The following is a 19,120-nucleotide window of genomic DNA, read 5'->3' on the forward strand; positions in this document are numbered from 1 at the left end:
TTTAGCTCTGCCTTTTATGTTTTAATACTGTATTTTATTGTAGTGTCACTGAAGTAACATTAAAAAATAAAGACATGTTCATTACAACTGTACAAAAACAATAGTGTTGAAGGAAGCTAAAAATTGTTGTATGGATAATAAAAAACACAATTGCAACTTGCGCGACAAAATATACATTTTGACCAAGGATTTTATTTGTAAATCCATTGAAAATAATACAGGCATTTTTTAATTCTAAAGAATTTTAGGCTAAACATAATTGATTTAGTTGCAAATAGTTGTAAATGTTGATGATTAATTAAAAAAAAATAAAAAATAAAAAAAAAGATTCTAACTTGTATCTTCAGTGATTTCAGAGCAGTGGTTATCTACTTGTCTTCATTTGGAACTCGCGTTTTCCCATAGTCATCAAACTCTGTCACACTTTAATAGGATTAAAACCAAGCAAATGTGTTTTTCAAGCATAACTCAGCTAATAAACACCTGCTCAGTGTCATTGGAAGCTTTTTATTAAACAAGATGTACACATTTTCACCACTACAATCAGAGCACATTAATCTATTAGACTCTCAAGTGAATAATGCAACTATAGCAGCTGTGTTCGTACACAAAATAAGTAAAAAAAAACCCCAAAACTTCATATCTATAACACATTTATACTTGTACTACATACACTACATCTTACCAAAAATAATGATGTAAGTCTAATATCAGTGTTACCATGGCAACAGAATGTCCTCCTACTACACATGTTTCATGTAAGGCCACTACACTAAAACTCTGACAAAAAAATCTCATTTAAAGCATTAAAAAAAGCAGTTCCACACACCAACCACATACTTAGAAACCCATTTAGAATGAGTCAATGACCCGCTTTGGGATCACGACCCACCAGTTAAGAAACTGGTTTTAGACACAATATATACCTCATTAAATTCATCATTACTATATGATGTTGTGAATCTGATACATCATAGAGTAATGAAGCAAATGTTCTGTAAAACACCCCATAAACAACTACTGTAAACCAACTTAAGCTCTGTTTGTGAGTCATTAACACATACATCAATAGGACACAATCCATTGCTGTTGATTCACTGTACATAATGATCATTTCATCTTTGTGAATTCATTTCAAGTGTTGTGAGCCATAAAGACCTTCACAGTTGATCTCCACAGCCCTCTCAGCACATTTTCTGCTTTGGAGTTCAACTAGCACACGATGATCTAAATGTTATTTGGCTTCATTTATGTGTTGCCACAGCTGTATTACTTTCTCCAAGGTTATTCACTGTTTCTTTCCAATGGAATCAAAGAAGATGAGATAAGAAGATGTAGCAATACCATTTATGATGACTGCAGAGTGTTGATTCATGACATTATTGCAGGTATTGTACTTTTATGTCGTGTAATAGCGCCTCACTAAGATATTTATGTAGAGCGTTAATGACAGTGTGATTGAAGACACTGTGAATACTTTACCCCCCGCCTGTATTCGCTGTCGGTCCAAAGTGCATCTTACGTGATTTCACAGTCTCAGGTGAGATGCTGGTGTGAAGAAACAAAAGAGCATCAACCCAAGCAGTAGATTAATTCAGAGCCTCGCACCAGTGACCCCATGTCAAGCCCCCTGAAGGAAGCTGTGTTTCAGAAAAGCGATGTATAATTATCTCCACCAATCAGAGTCCCAGGTAAAATTAGCCCCAGGTGCTCCAAAGGGTAATCAGGTCAGAGATGCAAAGCTTTGCCTGTTTCAGTTGGTCGAACTCAGCTTGTTCCTTGCATGTCAATGATTGGTCCACAGGGTATGACAGGAATAACAGCTGAGCTCCGGTAACAGCTCTGCATCTTAAATCACACTCCTACCAATCAATGCACGCAAAATGTTTTCTGAACAGAGAGACTGGTGCATTTAATATGGAAAACATGCTCAAAGACTGCTTTAAATGTCTGACAATGCATACTTTAGACTGTTACTTTTATTACTAATGAGTCCTGCTGCTGCTGTGGAAACACTTGGTGAATGTGAAACTTTGGCTGAATCCTTTACTCAATGTAAGAACACATGTTTTTCATACTTTAATATTCATTATACAACCTGTCTGTGTTTTTAAAAGAGTCAAAATGTCACTTACATGGTGTTTGTGTAAAAAAAAGAGACAAGAAAATAGGATGAAAAAATTCCCTGACAGTAAACAAACCACAAATTACAGTTTTTCTGCTGTCAACTATTTAATGAGGTGAATAAGGAAATGTCTTAATGATGCCCTGAGGTGAGACAGATGATGAAAAAACTATAACTCTAACTAATTAAAATAACAGGAACATTTTCTACTACATTCAGTGCTCAACACAGTAGGATGAGATGTATTATTCACCAATGATCTATAGCAAAAACAGTAAACAGTAGAGCTCATGGGATGAATGGACCCAGGTGTTGTCATGGTCATTTCTGCTGCTCATTGTGTTACAGAGCATCCTTCATCCTCTGCCTCATGCCGCTGAGACCTGAAGGTCAAACCACAAAACCAAAGATCACCCAAGTGATTACCACCGCTGTCACACCAGACTCTGACTGTAAAACACTGCCAAATGAGATGAGCTTCTCCAAACATCCTGGACAAGACAAATCCTGAATGATGAGTTTGGATTGCAGACCTGCTGCTCACCAGATACAGCAGGAGAAAATGAGGCTGGTGGAGCTTCCAGTTGAATTCTTATGCCTACAGATTGATTGGCTGCTCCGCGTATTCACCAAGAAGGACATTACTATTTCTCTATACAGTCAGTTATGGTGGGAGCAAGACTGAAAATAAAATAAAATGAAAAAAAAAAAAAAAGTGGTGCCAGGCACAACAAACCCCACCCCTCACAGATGTTGTAGCTTATTTTGGCATCGATGCAGCTCATGTCATCATGTCTATTCATGTGCTGATGTCAGCATATGAATTATCTCTATATATGTGCCAAGTTTATAGTAAATTGAAACAGAATTGATTGTTTATGGACATTTGAAATTTCATGCATTATAAGTAAATGGGAGAAAAAAAAAAAAAAGAAAGTTAACTTTGACCTACTTTTCTCACAATGTAATCGGATCTATTCTGGGTCTCTGGCAATCTATAAACCCAATTTGCTATGAATATAGTCAATAGTTTTGCTGCTATAGTGGTAACAAACAAAGAACAAACAAACAAAGAAACAAACTGAACCAAACACAATACCCCTTGCATCCCCTTCGGTGGACAGAGTAATAAACTAAAACTCCAAGGGTGGGTTTATTTATATAGCACTTATATGGCACAATGTGCTTGACAGGATACATAAAAGAGTAACAGTAATGAATGTAATCATTTTATGAGATCTATAGTCTGTGATTATTATCTGCATGTTATACTGATATTCAGTGGGAACATTTACAAACAAGAAAAGCACTCAGAGAGCGCAGACCTCCGCCAAGGCAGATCAGTGGGCCCCCATGGCCCCCCCACCCCCGCTCACCAACAAAATTTAATCATATCTTCCTTGTGCCAGTATCAACATTTCCTGAAAATTTCATGAAAATCCATCCATAACTTTTTGAGTTATCCTGCTAACAAACAAACAAACACGCACACACACAAACACACAAAGCAAAGTGATCACATTACCTCCTAGGTGGAGGTAATAAAAAGTAGGACAGGTTCAGAATCACAATGATTGTGGTGCAGTAACGAGTGAGGTAATGATGTACTTTTATTGAATTAAAACAATTTATGGTTTCATTTAGATAACAATTTGCTGGAAAATAGGGGAGAATAATGAGGCTGTATATGTATAATCTATATGTATATGTATGGTTACAGAGGAAGTTGCTTATACATTTTATATAGAACACACAAACATACACAAATGTCACTGATTTTGTTTTTAAGAAACAGAAAAAATACATCTATATTCCTCATAACTGCCATACAGAAGGTGATTACCCTCCAAAAATATATATACAGCAGGTAGATATTTATTTGACTGATAAGATTGCCCAATACAATCAAAATACCTCTTGCAAGGACTGATCTGAAAACACAAGAAAAAAAGAACACTATAAATAAATGTGACAGTAACAGAGAACATGTGAGAGGAGGTTAAGTGTGTACTATTTGGCACAGTAGTTAATTATTATTCTAATAAAGTCATATCTCACCTGTCACTTTGCCCAGTTACATTAACCTTATCAAGGTCAATGAATTGATCATTATCACTAAATATGACCAGGAGAGACCACTGCAGGATGCTTTATAAAAGAAAGAAGACAATGATTACAAAGTCATTTCAAAGATATGTGAATGAAATAAAACAGACATCACTGATTTCTAAATGTATCCTCACCTCGCAGATCCAGGACTGTGGAGTTTTGCAGCATTGTGACCATATTTCTGGCAGTGCAGGTATAATTTCCTGTGTTTTCTGCATCCAGACGCTCTATGATGTACACAGAGGTCTTAACGTGTGTCTCATTGCCATTAAACATCCAGCTGAAGTTTGCGAGTGGGACAGACTCTGCCGTGCACTGAAGTGTCACTCTATGACCTGGTGATGCTACTGACGGTCCAATAATCGATATGTTATGTGGTCCATCTACAGAAAAGACAAACACAGTAATAAGACATTAGAATATAGATGTCTACTCTTGAAAACAAAAAAAAAAGAAAAATTCCCCACAAAATGGGTTTTGGAGAGCAGTACTCACAGTTGACAGTCAGATTATAGGCTGCAGTCATGGTGTTGACTGGGTTACTGACTTTACACTGGTAGGTGCCGTGGTTGGAGCTGTCAACAGGGTTTATGAACATTGTTCTGTTGTTGATGGAGAAGCTGACTCTGTCGGTGGTCTGCAGGGGATGACCGTCTTTCATCCACAGTCTGGAGCTGATGGAGCCCAAGGCCTCACAGGAGAGGTTAGTGGAGCTTCTGTCTTCTATGAGGACGGCTGCAGGGCTGTGGATGGTGGCTCCGGTTATCAGTGCTGTCAAACATGGATGAAGAATTAAGAGTGAAGAAGAGGGTCAGAACATGGTAAGAACAGTCTGATTTCATCACACATTAAACACTGCGTTGTCACAGCTATATGAACATCCATATTCATTTTTTCTCCAGCTGGTTAAACTACTGCAGATGCAAAAGTGTATGTTAATAAAGGTTCGGTGTAGGATGTTCAGTGACCCCCCAAAAAAAACAAAAGACCCATGTTGGAGTCAGTGTTTGTTTTGTCTGTTCTGAGATTAACTCTGGTCCACATACAAACATACCTTCATGCTTAACCCATAGAGACCCGAACAGCCACTGGCGACCAAAATCATGTAGTTATCTAAAATGTTTAATACCTGTTGATCCACTTATCCTATCAATACATGTGAATAATTGGTGTAAAATGCAGTTTGTCATCTTTTCATGTTCAACAGATATGACCCATTTGGACATTCAGAGGCTCTGTAGTGAACATGGAAACACCGTCGTCTTCTACAACATTGATTCAGAGGTAAAACCCATGGAGTTGGATCAATGACAGTGGATGGAGAAACTTGGTTTATATTCATTTAACGATACATTTTGTTGAAAAAGTCACGTTTTCCTTTTTTTTCTGTTTTGATATAATAACCTTGGAATTCTCTCTGAGCTTTTATGAACATCTACATGATCAGTAAATTAAATATAGGTAAAAATACATGATTTACACTGAAAAACTTAAAATATAAAGGATAATATTGTAATAAATGATGAAAAATCACATAAGAAAGGTGAAATAGAGGGAAAAAAAAAATCATTTGGGAACTGCCACAGAAGTAGCTCTGGGTCTTGATGGGTTAATAGTACCTGCTCTAAAATACAAAAAAAAAAAATAGAAGAAAGGGAATCCAATTGGAAGGAAACAATCCTTGAAGTATTTCCCTGACTTTTTTTTGTTTTTTTTTTCCATGGGAGACACTTTTTAAAATTGACAAAACATCCTCATCCAATGTACAGAAGGGAATGAGTTTCTGATTGTTACTGTTTCACTGCTGTGGAAGTATTGTATGCCTGAGTGAAACTTTCTTTTATGCACCTTGTGTAGTTTCAATATTTCTCCTGTTTTTATTTTTCCCCTGATTGATAAAAGAGAGTGAACAATAACCTTTCATACTAGATTCACTGTTATATAATATGTCACTACAAGACATCTGTGTTTTATTTGTGTTTAAGTCTCATGTGCACAAATGAAAACTGCGTTAAGATTCCAATAATTTCATTTGACAGAGACAGGATGATTATAAATAGGTAAAAAAAGATGGATGAAATGAAGGTTTTGCACTAAAATCTTCATCAATAATATGATTTAGGGGCAGACTATATTATATAATTTAAAGGATTTCTTTTATTTATGTGATTTCGACCCACCATAAACATTCAGTGTGATCCTCCCCTGCTTCTGCTGCTCTCCGTCAGGTATGATGATGACAGTGTACTCTCCGTTATCTTCCAAAGCCAGGTTTCTGAGCTCCAGGGACCCCGTGGCTCGGTCTAATGAGAGCCTGTTGGCGTATCCGGGGGTAGTGATGTTGTCGCTGGTGGAGGTGAGGATGTTTGTCCCTTTGAAGCTCCAGCTGACGGAGAGGAAAGGCTTCTGAGCAGGACGGAGGTTGGTGGTGAACTTCACTGCACCTGCAACAGCTCCACTCAGGGGTCCCTGGGGTAAGATCCCCTCACCCACACACATTCCTAATGACACCCAGAGAGAAGGTTAAACATACTATCACCAAGAAAAGAGGTAAAATAACGAGAACACATAACAAGAGGCTGAAATTCACCCTACCTAATGACACAAACAGCACAGCAGTTGTGAGCATCTTGAATGCTGAAGAACACAGTTTTGTTTTCGTTCTCTCCTCACTCAAAAACCTGTCGAGTCCCGAGTGTCCTGCTCTTTTATTCCCCTCCACACCCACAGCACAAAACCAACTCCATCCCCTAACTCAGTGATGAAAAGCACAAACAGTGTTTACGATGCCACTGTGTCCATAAACCAACATGCCTGTGGGTATCTGTGCAGTCAGAGGTTACAGAGGCTGGTCCTGATGGACTCTGATGGACTGGATTCAGTCACTGGTTTTGGAACTTGTTCCAATAAACCAAACCAGTAAAACCAAAGCCATCAAGTTGGTCAGACATTAACAGCTCCACATGAGGAAAATGGTAGTTAGGCATCTTTTACATAATCTGTAAAAATATTAACATTTGCTTAAATACATTCTTTTAATTTGTTCAACCAAATATGGATTTTAAGAGACTGATATATAGGACTACACAAAACAAAAGAATGTACTTTCACTGCAAAAAAGCAAATTTAAGGAAATGAAAAAAAAATTTTTTTTTTTCTAACAAAGAAAAAGATAATCTCACATTAAGAAAATATTTACAACTTTGTGTTAAGTTATATTATATTTAAGATATTCCGGTTAATTTAAGACAGATTTAAGCAATAAAAAGCCAAACTGTGTACATCACATCCTAACAGGAACAAGTTTTTTCCCCTTAACTTACACTGTTGTGCAAAAGCCTGAGGCCACAACAAGGTTTGTTGTTTGAGCAAGATTATGACCACACACACACAAGTCTCAGTCTTTGTAGAAATATGTGTATAAGTAGAATATACAGTAAATATGTAAACAGTATTAAAAACACAAATGCATTTTTAAAAAAATCCTACCATTATAGAAACTGTATGTGACCATCTGGACAGAGAAAAGGATAAAGAGCATGAAAGCCTCTGGGACAATGTGAAGGAGTGAAATGTAACACAAGATTATTTAAGACGACATCCAGACAGTGGACCAAAGACAGCTGAAGATTTACTGAATCCAAATGGAGGTCAGAATAAATAGTGACTGTACCTGCAGAAGTTTGGTTCCGATTTTGTATGTGTGTGCTACATACTTGTTAGAAATAAAGACACACACCCATTACAACCCTGCAAAAACATAAAGCTAAAGGCTGCCTGAGACTTTTTCAGTACTGTTACATGTGAACCACCAATCACAATGTTCAGAACATTAATTGTATCTTTAATTAACTGTAATAGTTCTAGTTTGCACTTTTTTGGCTTTTTGTTTTTCCCATTTGGTATGTCAGTGGCTCGACAGTTATTCTAGTTTTAAGAAATCATAGTCAAGCAAAGTGTGCATACCTAATCAGTAGTTTTTCTTTTTGTTAAATGCAAGCTTATAATTAGGTTATATTTGAGAATATCTGACCTCACTTTAGCAAAATACACAGATTGTCACCTGCAGAGAAGCAAAAAAACAAAACCTTTATTGTACTTATTTCTTCTCAAGCATTTTGGATTTGTGATACTGAAGTAACAAAGAGAATTAAGTAAAATAAACCAATAATATATGTAAAAATACAATGTGCTGGTGTGAGAGACTCATGCTGCTGTTTTACATAGATGTAGAAATTATGGATATAACTAGTTCTTCTTAATCTCCTCACCTCTCTTTTTTTATTCATCCTTTACGTTACTTTTAATGTATATTGTGTGTCTCTATGTGAAATTAGTCATCAGTACATCCTGGAGAGATCTTGTTTTTCAGTGGGACCTTCCTGGATAAATAAAGAGTAAAAGAATAAATTACAAACTGAAGTAAACACATGCTTCTTTTAGCTGTATGGAATGAATGCACCTGCATGTTCACTCTGATTTTATCATGTGAGAAAATGCTTTTGTTCTTCAAGCTATGATGTAAGAGCAGTTGCATTTACCTGAAACTTCATTTTCCTAAAGGTAAACAGGAGCTAATATGTGGCAGAAGTCATGCTGTTGGTGGGGTTAGGGGGGTGTTTGCATCAGTTTTATGAGCTCTTAAGTAAATGGTTTTGGTTTTGGCCTCCCACAAAGTTTTGTTTGAGAAGCGGGAACACGATGTTGCATTCTTTAAGGAGGAGGATCAAAGCTGTTGAGGAAACCTTCAGCCTCATCACTCAGATGGCTTTACAAATGGATCGCTGGCTTTAACGTCTGCACATCACTCATTCATAAGTGTGTATGCATGTCTGAGCTGAGTATTCATTATTAATCACATTCACATTAAATAACAGCCTGATATATAGACAAAAACTGTGATGTGGAGATCAAACAGACTGAAATGATGAAATCTTATGACAATTATGACATATGACAATGTGTCACATGTGTTTGAAGGGATAGGAGGTGAAATGTCAGTCAGACATGTGTCACCATGTGTAACGTATGACTTCTTCTGGTGGCATTTGGTGTAAATGTGAATTTACTCAACCTCTGCTTTCACAAGACACTGGGAATGAACTCATACAGCCCATTAGGTCTTCATTGATTGACAGGACCACATCCTTTGGAGGTTCTGCAGTCATAGAGAACGGCATAAAATAATGTATGTTTGTGACCCTGAGTTGGTAGTTTCAGAGAACTGAGGGGTTAAAAAATGATGAAAATAATGAAAACTGTTTTATTAGAAAAAGAAAATAGAATGATTCCTGTCTGCAGCATCATACAAACATCTAGAGTGTGATTGAATTCAGGTGCCGTCGTTTCATGTACATTACTGCAATATGGAGACGTGATAGAGCTCCATAAAGTTTTATGAGCTCCGACTGGACCCTTTACCATTTGACCAAGCCAGTAAATATACAGTAATGTAAACATAATGTCACAGGATAACAGAAACTTGTCTGAAACCAATCCCCTTTATTCAATACAATACAGCTTTGATGACGAGCACACTGCGAGTCTGTGTAATTTACTAAAGAATTACGTGTTAAGTCAGTTCCATTTTGTATCTTATAAACCTAACATGGCTTAACACTGGATTACTGGATTAAAAACCTTGGGTTTTCTGAATAAATACTGTGACAAATGTGACATCTACATATTTTGCCTTGCAAAATGCCTAACAAAAGATTAAATTTCTCTCTTTACCATAGACACACACACACACACACACACACACACACACACACACACACACACACACACACGTAAATGGAAATATTATATTATTTATTTTGTAACCATGCAGCAATGCAGGCTTTCGAATTAATGTCTTATCAACACACTGACAATATTTAATGTATGCAGTTTATTCTATTATTTAGATTTACAAGACAATGTAGGTCAACTGAATAAACCCAGTAAAAAAATATGTAAAAAGAAAAAACATAGACAACTACATATTCAGTTCAATTTGAATCAGGTTAAATCCCTTTCTCTTTTAATACAGCACCGTCACAATATGTGATTACTTCAAGGCATTTCACAAATTCTGGTCAAGGCTTTGTGAGCACTGTACAGAGAGGAAGCCCCCCAAAAACCCTATCAAGCCTGGGGGAACAACCTCCAGCAAAACGGGGTTCCAGGTAGGCAAAACAATTTTTTAATTTTTTTTAATTTTTTTCATCAATTTTTTTGGGATCCTGCACACCTCTCATTTTTTGGATGTGCGTGTCGATCACCTCTCTTCCAAGTAGGCAGCCATCGGCCCTGACTGGTTCAGGTGAGTGGAAAAGTAAGAGGAAAAAAAGCAGAGAAAGAGCAACCAACAACACAGACAAACACCAAGCAGTTTGGATCAGAACCACACATCAGGAACATAGATGTCCAGAACCAGAGATATTTGGAGAGAGGAGAGAGAGGAAAAAGAATACAAAATGGGAAAAGGTACACCATGGAAAGGTTAGTGATGTATAATGGTGACATACATAAATACACAGAGAGACTAAATTATGCAGAGTTACTGTTGTATAATGAGTCTAACCTAAAGAATTTCTTAATAAGTCTGGGCTCACTATTTGGCAAAGTCAATTAAATGCAGAATTTTTTTTTAGGTTAATTCTTGAACCTTACTGGTAGCTGATCATACTTTATCTGGTCCCTTTAACATTCAGGACATTTAACTTGTCATCGGTGAGTTACTAAGCCACGTAGAGTACATAATGTCATTTGGTAGCTTCAATGTAGGAATCTAATAATTTGGTCATATGCTCTATTTTAATGCTATGTTAAAATTGTGTGTTATAGTATGCTTTTGTAGTGATTTATTAATACATTTTAGACAAAGCTGTCAGGTATAAATGCTGGAGGTGGAGCCAAAGGAGCCTCAGTAAGGAGATCTGAGACTTAATAGTACATGTACATGTGGGCTCACTATTTGGCAAGAAACAAGTCTCTGTGGTCCTGTTTGTGTAATGAGTTGTAAGATCTTATAAATGATTCAAAAAGTGTTTACAACCAAATGAATGAGCTAATTATATACATTCATAAATCTTTTATAAGGGTAGTTCTCTATAGTGGAATTAATCCATTAAAACTGTTCAAGTCTGTGGGTCAACTTTATGATACTTTTCTAACAGGACAGAAAAAAAAAAAGCTTCATCCATTCAGATCCATGTCATAAAAGGGCAGGTTAGTGTGAAGCTACTGACTAGTGTTATCTGTTAGAGATTAAGTCAGTCTTATCTAAATGACTGATACCACATACATATATCAGTCTAATCATACTATTGCTTACATAATTCTACACATATGATAACACCAGTTAGACCTGCCACAAAAGCATAGGATTTCATGTGTGTGTGTTCAGGTGTGAACAGAATTTTTTGGTGTTTACAGAAGCAGAAGTACAGGGTGGGGAAGCAAAATTTACAATGAACATTTAGTTGTTTTTTCTCAGCAGGCACTATGTCAGTTGTTTTGAAACCAAACATATATTGATGTCATAATCATACCTAACACTATTATCCATACCTTTTCAGAAACTTTTGCCCATATGAGTAATCAGGAAAGCAAACGTCAAAGAGTGTGTGATTTGCTGAATGCACTCGTCACACCAAAGGAGATTTCAAAAATAGTTGGAGTGTCCATAAAGACTGTTTCTAATGTAAAGAAGAGAATGACTATGAGCAAAACTATTACGAGAAAGTCTGGAAGATACTATTAAAGAAGAATGGGAGAAGTTGTCACCCGAATATTTGAGGAACACTTGCGCAAGTTTCAGGAAGTGTGTGAAGGCAGTTATTGAGAAAGAAGGAGGACACACAGAATAAAAACATTTTCTGTTTTGTCAATTTTCTTGTGGCAAATAAATTCTCATGACTTTCAATAAACTAATTGGTCATACACTGTCTTTCAATCCCTGCCTCAAAATATTGTAAATTTTGCTTCCCTACCCTGTACATTTTATTGACTCCATGCAGTAAACTGTGCAGTATTTTGTGCATCTCCCTCTGGTTTCATAGCTTCAACTCCCATATTCAGCTTTTTATGTGGAGCTGAAGAACCACTATCGACTGTGAAGCTCTGTTTTCCAATACTTCCCTTCTTCCTCTTTCTCTCATGTCTCCCATTACCTCTTCTGCTGCCTCTGTAATAAAACATTCTGCAAAATCCAAAACTCCAACTTTGCATTATTTAATTCCTTTGTTGGCTGCATTACTACATCATATTGCAACAAGTAATTACATATTTCTTGCATCTGTATGAGTGTAACTGTTTGTCTGACAGTTGTTTTTGTTGAACTTACTGTATAATCAAAGAACCTTGTGATTAATTCCTTTTGATCAGCTGGTCTGACATAATGTGAAATCACCTGTCCTTGGCCCAAACCTTGCAGATCAATTATTAACTTGTGTAATAGTAATAAATATGATAAGATCTCATCAGACCACAGATGTCTCCATGACTCTCTTTGTGATGTTCTAAACTGTATCCGTGCACATCTTCACATCTGTTTAATGGTCAAAACATATTGTTGTCAATAAGAATGAACGAAGTCCATTTATGAACATCATAAAATATTTATTATACATATAAATGATGAACTCAGTATGTGAATTATGGAGTCTAAAATAATAATAATTAACACGGTGGATGGTTTATTGGTTTTCCATTTGGACAAAGATTAAGCATCAGGTGTTTAAGTATAGATGAGTTTACATTGTATTGTATTGTGAATAGTACATACTGTTACACATTATGTTTAGTTTGTAAAATGACATTTTTCTTCTTTTAGGTTTTTAGATAATTTTTCTGACCATTAGACACCAGTTCACTACAAAGTTATTTTTCTATGTTGTAAAATGCAAATGAAAACAGAATACAAATGCCTTAAACCCATATTCGCTTCATAGTAGAGCATAGAAAACACAGAAAACATATCAAATGTTTAACCTGAGAAAATGCACCTTTTGCAGAAAAAAAAAAAAAGGTAATTGTGAGTTTGATGGTAGTGACACATTCAACAGAACACTTAGAACTAATAACTAGTTGAACTGATAAACAGGCCAAAAACATGGCTGGGTTTAAAAAGAGAAATGCAGAGTGTGACTGTGGCATCAACTATCCCATCATGCAAAGTACATAAAAGACTCTGGACAAATCTCTATGTGTAAGGGACGAGGCTGAAAATCAATACTGGATGCCTATGATGTGCAGGCTGTCAGGATGAAAACCAGGCATGAGTCTGAAATGGAAATCACTGCACGGGCTCATGAGCACTTCCAGAAGTCATTGTCTGTGAGCACACTTCCCTGTGCTATCCATAAAGGCAGATTAAAGCCCTATCATGCAAAGAAAAAGCCATATGTGAACATGATCCAGAAACCCTTCTCTGGGCCAAAGCTTATTTAAAATAGACTGTGGCAATGTGGAGAAGGGATCTGCTCAAATTAAGATTTAAAATTCTTTTTGGAAACCATAGTGTGTCCTCCAGGCTAAAGAAAAGGGGGATCTGGCTTGTTACTTTTTCTTCATAAAATTCTGCATTTTTGTCAGTTTAAACATTTGATATGTTTTCTGTGTTCTATTGTGAATAAAATATAAATTCATTGGATTTGCATTGCATTCTTTTGCATTCTGATTTTAACCCATAAAGACCCAGAGCTACTTTTCTGTCGGTTCCCAAATAATTTTTTCCTTTTATTTGAACCTTTCTTCAGTTATTTATCACCATTTATTATATTACTATGCTCTGTATTCATGCTTTTTTTTTTGTAACCATGTATTTTCCCGTATTTAATTGACTGATCATGTAGAGGTTCATAAAAGCTCAAATAAAGTTGAGGGTTAATATATCAGAAACGAAGAAAACTGAAGAAAAAGTTACTTTTTCAGTAAAATATATCATTAATTGAACATAAATGAAGTGTCTCCATCCTTTGTTATTGATCAAACTCTATTTCTGAAATCACAAACCCCATAAATAATATGATGCATACTGGGACATGAGACAGGTAGTTATGTATGACAGTATGTATGTGTCAGACTTTGTGATTTAACCCATAAAGACCCAGTTCTACTTTTGTGTCAGTTCCCAAATTATTTTCCTGTCTATTTAACTTTCATAAGCAATTTATCAACATCTTTTTATATTATCTTCTATATTTTGCATTTTCACTGTAAATCATGTATTTTCTCATATGTAATTTCCCATATTTAATTTAGATGCTCATGAAAACTCAGAGAAAAGTCAAAGGTTATTATATCAAAACAGAGAAAACAGAAGTGGACTTGACTTTTTGAAGCAAAGATATCAATAACTGAACACATAATAAGCAACCACCACTGTCATTGATCCAACTCCATGGGTTTTACCAGTGAATCAAGGTTTGTAGAAGATGACAGTGTTCCCATGTTCACTACAGAACCTCTGAACGTCCAAATGGGTCATATCTGATGACCATGAAAAGATGAAAAACTGTATTTTACACCAATTATCAACACGTATTGATAGAATTAGTGGATCAATTGGTATTAAACAGTTTAGATTAGTATGGTTTGTGTCACCGGTGGCTTTTTGGGTCTTTATGAGTTAAGTTACATTTTACTTAAAGGGCAATTCATTCCATTTTTAAGAGACAATCGGTTTATCATGTTCTCACTTGAGATAACTGTATAAACGATACTGGGATAATGATGGGGACAGTTGCTTCAGATAAGGTGTGGATTGCAACACTCGAGTGGAAAAATGACTGTGCACAAATGACAAATGGTCTTCAACTGAGGGTGGGTTGGCCTAGTTGAAAAGACTCAGAGCACAGGTTTATCAATATTATGTTTGAGTCCTATGGTCACTACAAAAACTAAATATATCTACATATGTAAGAAGACAGAAGTGGTCTGTAGTGGGTAGTATTTAAATGTTTATTAAATATACACATGTACACATCCTATTGCCATATATACATCATCAATCTGTTCTCTTATGCTCATTTAGGATCAAATAATAATTACTAAAACATTTACAGGTGTAGAATTATTTCATTTTGGTCAAAAATATTGGACATTTATCAGATGAAAACGACTGAAAACTCAGCACAATGAAAGAATAGGTTGAATGAATAAATACATTTTACATTTAGAAAAACAATAACACAGATGTCTCCGGAGACTCTTGATCCAGAAACGTGTGGAAGATTTATTTACTTGGCGTCTTCACTGTTCTTTTTTTTCTGAAAATGATAAAGTTTATGTTAAAGCGAGTACACTTGTATTTAGATTAAAAAACAGGATTTAAGGAATAAACTGTTAGAATGTATGATTGTAGAATATGTAAAATGCAAAAACACACAATTGTCATGAAATGCAGATCAGCCACAGAATAAAAAAACTCACCTTCATTGGAACAGCATACAAGTCAGCCGCTACTGTCGCTGCTGATGGCCTCATCTTATAACTCTCTGAATAATGGTCCCTCACATTTAACTTTTCTACAGAGTCAAAACAGTAGTTTAGTACCCTCCATCGCTTCTTGAGGTTGTTTTACATCACACAATAATGCACACATTATATTTCTGTGAGACTGATACAAACCTTTATGGTGTGCTGGATAATTGTTGTTGACTCTGAGTAATAAAAAAAAAAAAAAAAAGAGGCATCATTAGAAATGGGTGTTACTCAAAGTTCGACCAAATATCTGAATCAGATTTCACAAGTCTGCAAGTTGAGTCACACTTTACTGTTCTACAGCCGAATTCAACAAATCATTAAGGGTATTGATATTACTTATGTGATTTCAATAGTATACCAAATTACCTAAAAAAAAAAAAAAGAATCCTTTGCATTTTAACCCAAATTTTATAACCATCTGATAAAATACAATATCATATTTGGTTGCTGATGACACTCACAGAAATGTTTGAGATTTTGCAATAAATCAAATGGTCTGTACATTTCTTTTCTCACTAGAATCGAATTACACCTTGAGTTTATCCAAGACAGTAACTGAACTCAGCAGTATTTCGAAAACATCCTTGTCATTTATATTTTTTCTGCTGTAATAGTTTCATTTAAATCATTATAGTAGGACATATTTATAGTATGCAATACTGTGTTAAAGTCATAGGCCAACATTAGGTTTGTTACTTTAGTAAAGTTCTAATGTCTACACGTGTGCATTCCTCAGTCTCTGTATTGAGATCTAATGTGGATATATGTGAAATATGTACAGCATCAAAAACAAAAGCTTCAAGGTAAAACAGCCTGTATAAACCAAAGTGGCTGTATTTAGTGTTTAGTGCTTTAACAATATGAGGTTTTTTTCTTCATTAATTGTCTGATGGTTTCATTCAACATGTGTTCGATGTTTCTAATTGCTTGTGCTGCTTCTTTTCATGAGGTCAGAGGTCACACTAAACAGGGACCTTAACCTTTGGAACCCATATAGTTCAATTTTTTTGTGTGTCATTTAAGGCTGTGCACATATTCCTTCATTTTCTTGTTGTATCTGAAGAAAAAAGACTGACAACGCTGCAAAAACAACAAAACTAAAGGTGGCCCATAGACTTTTGCACATACTTTAACCCTTTCATGCATGAATTATCAGGACCTTAATCAAGTGTTTTTTTCCTGAGTGTTTTTATTCCTCTTTAGGCATGAAAAGAAAAAACAATGTGATTGATTTTTTTTTTCATTAACCTATTTTTCATGAAGTTACAAAAATGTCCACTCAGCTGAACACCATGCGTTTAATTTTTGAAGCAAAAAAACATGCATTTACTGACATACTGTGTAAAAAAATATGAAATAAAAAACATTTATAACCTCCTGAGACCCAGCGATGCATTTTTGTCCTCTGTAGGGGACAAAAGTGTGACAGTTTCACTTACAAAAATGCTGTCCATTGTAAAGGACATTCCATTAAAATAAACAAAAAAACAAACAAACAAAAAAAAAATGTATCTGAAAAAACAAACAAACAAGCAAACAAACAAACAAACAAAAAAACCGTTGCATTATGCGGCTTCCAATCGAGACAATTGTTTAATGGAAAAAAGCTAAAATTTTCACTTTCCTGGGTCTCAGGAGGTTATTGCTGCTAATCTGATGTTTTCTCACATTTGAACATACTATAATACTAGTTATTACTCACTCAGATAATATGCAAAAAAAAAAAAAACTCTGTTAATTACAGTCTAATAACAATTAGCAATTAATTTAGATAAAAGAACAGGAAAGTTACAGTAATGGTATAAATACTAGTGTCTGGGATGATGCATAAGCGTCCACTGTGTTGGTTGATATGGAACTAAAACAGCAAAATCCATGAATATACAAGAGAAAAGCTGTAGAATAACTGTCCACTATTGTGACCACTATGCATGAAAGGGTTAATGCAGCGTTCCCGTATATGACCACTATGAGTAATTTTCAGCAGATCTCACACCATGTTTCCTGCTCACCTTTTAATCCTTACAAAACAGCAAGCAATTATTCCACACACAATTGCGATAGCAAGGCAACATACAGCTGTTATAAGTATCGCCTTTGAAGCAACAACAGAGCAGTCACGGTCTGAGAAATCTGAAATCCAGAAAATCATATATTATTTATTCAGTCTCTTCATAGGCTTCACACGTGTACAGTGCTGTGTGCAGTACCAACCTATAACAGTCAGCTGATGGCTCATGGTTTGATGCTGCATTGTGACCAGATTCACAGCAGTGCAGGTGTAATTCCCACTGTCAGAGCTTTGACTCGTCTCTATGACATGAACAGCTCCTTCGTCACCGGTCGGGTTTCCATTGAAAAGCCAGCTGAACTTAGCTGAAGGCACAGACTCAGTAGAGCAGTGGAGCATAGTGAAATCTCCAACGTGGACTGAGTCAGGTCCTACGATGACCGTGTTGTCAGGGCCGTCTGAAATATGACACAACAAACACATGTGTGGAATGTAAGTAGTTAATGCATTTCACTGTAACATCAGCAAAAAACTGTCATTTAAATGTTAATGTAAAACCACAGGTGCATTGTCAAAAAATAAAATATCGTTGCATTAACCCTTTATCGGGCAAGTGACTGTTTTTGGTAATTTTCACACACATTCACTGTGACAGTAGCTGGGTTTCCATTGCAGTATTCTGCAAAATAAAAGCGATATTTCTACAATTTCGATGAAGTACAATTGCATTACATGTGTTTTTCTTTTATACATACTTCATGGATTTTTTTTTTTTTTGCCACATACAGGAGAGGAACCAAATACGATAACTTCATTGACCTTGATTTTCTACATGACAACAAAAGAAATTACAAAATTTCACAAAAGCAATAAAGTCTTGTTATGTCCTCTAATAACACACTAAGGTTGAAATTTTGAATTTCTGAGTATTTCTATGAGTGACCTATAAAGGGTGAAATTGACTCTATTCATCCCAGGTTTTTTGCACCTGAGAATTAATGTACTGTATGTATTTGACTTTTTTCTAAACACTAACCACAATTGTTACAACAGTTAACCCTTTAACAACAGCAATCTCTCTCGTTGCATTTTACAGTGTTCAAATTACTGTAACTCCTGCACTGTTTGCGCTATCCACAAAACGGCATCAGAAATCTGAGATCCTGAGCTTTCTGACACTATATAACACTTTACGGTAGCAGTATGGGACTCTGACACAAGTAGAAAGGAACTGTGTCAGAGACTTCCACACAGGTTAAAAAAAATGCCTGAAAATAACAAAAATGATGAAGCCATAATATGGACACTGAATGTTCAAGACCAAAAAGCATGTTTGAGCAGATGCAAAATAGTTGAAAGTTTATTTTTGCAATCTCAAAAAGTTTTGTTATGGATATTTT

This window comes from Sphaeramia orbicularis, chromosome 16 (assembly GCF_902148855.1).
Source record: "Sphaeramia orbicularis chromosome 16, fSphaOr1.1, whole genome shotgun sequence".
NCBI classification, from domain to species: Eukaryota; Metazoa; Chordata; class Actinopteri; order Kurtiformes; family Apogonidae; genus Sphaeramia; species Sphaeramia orbicularis.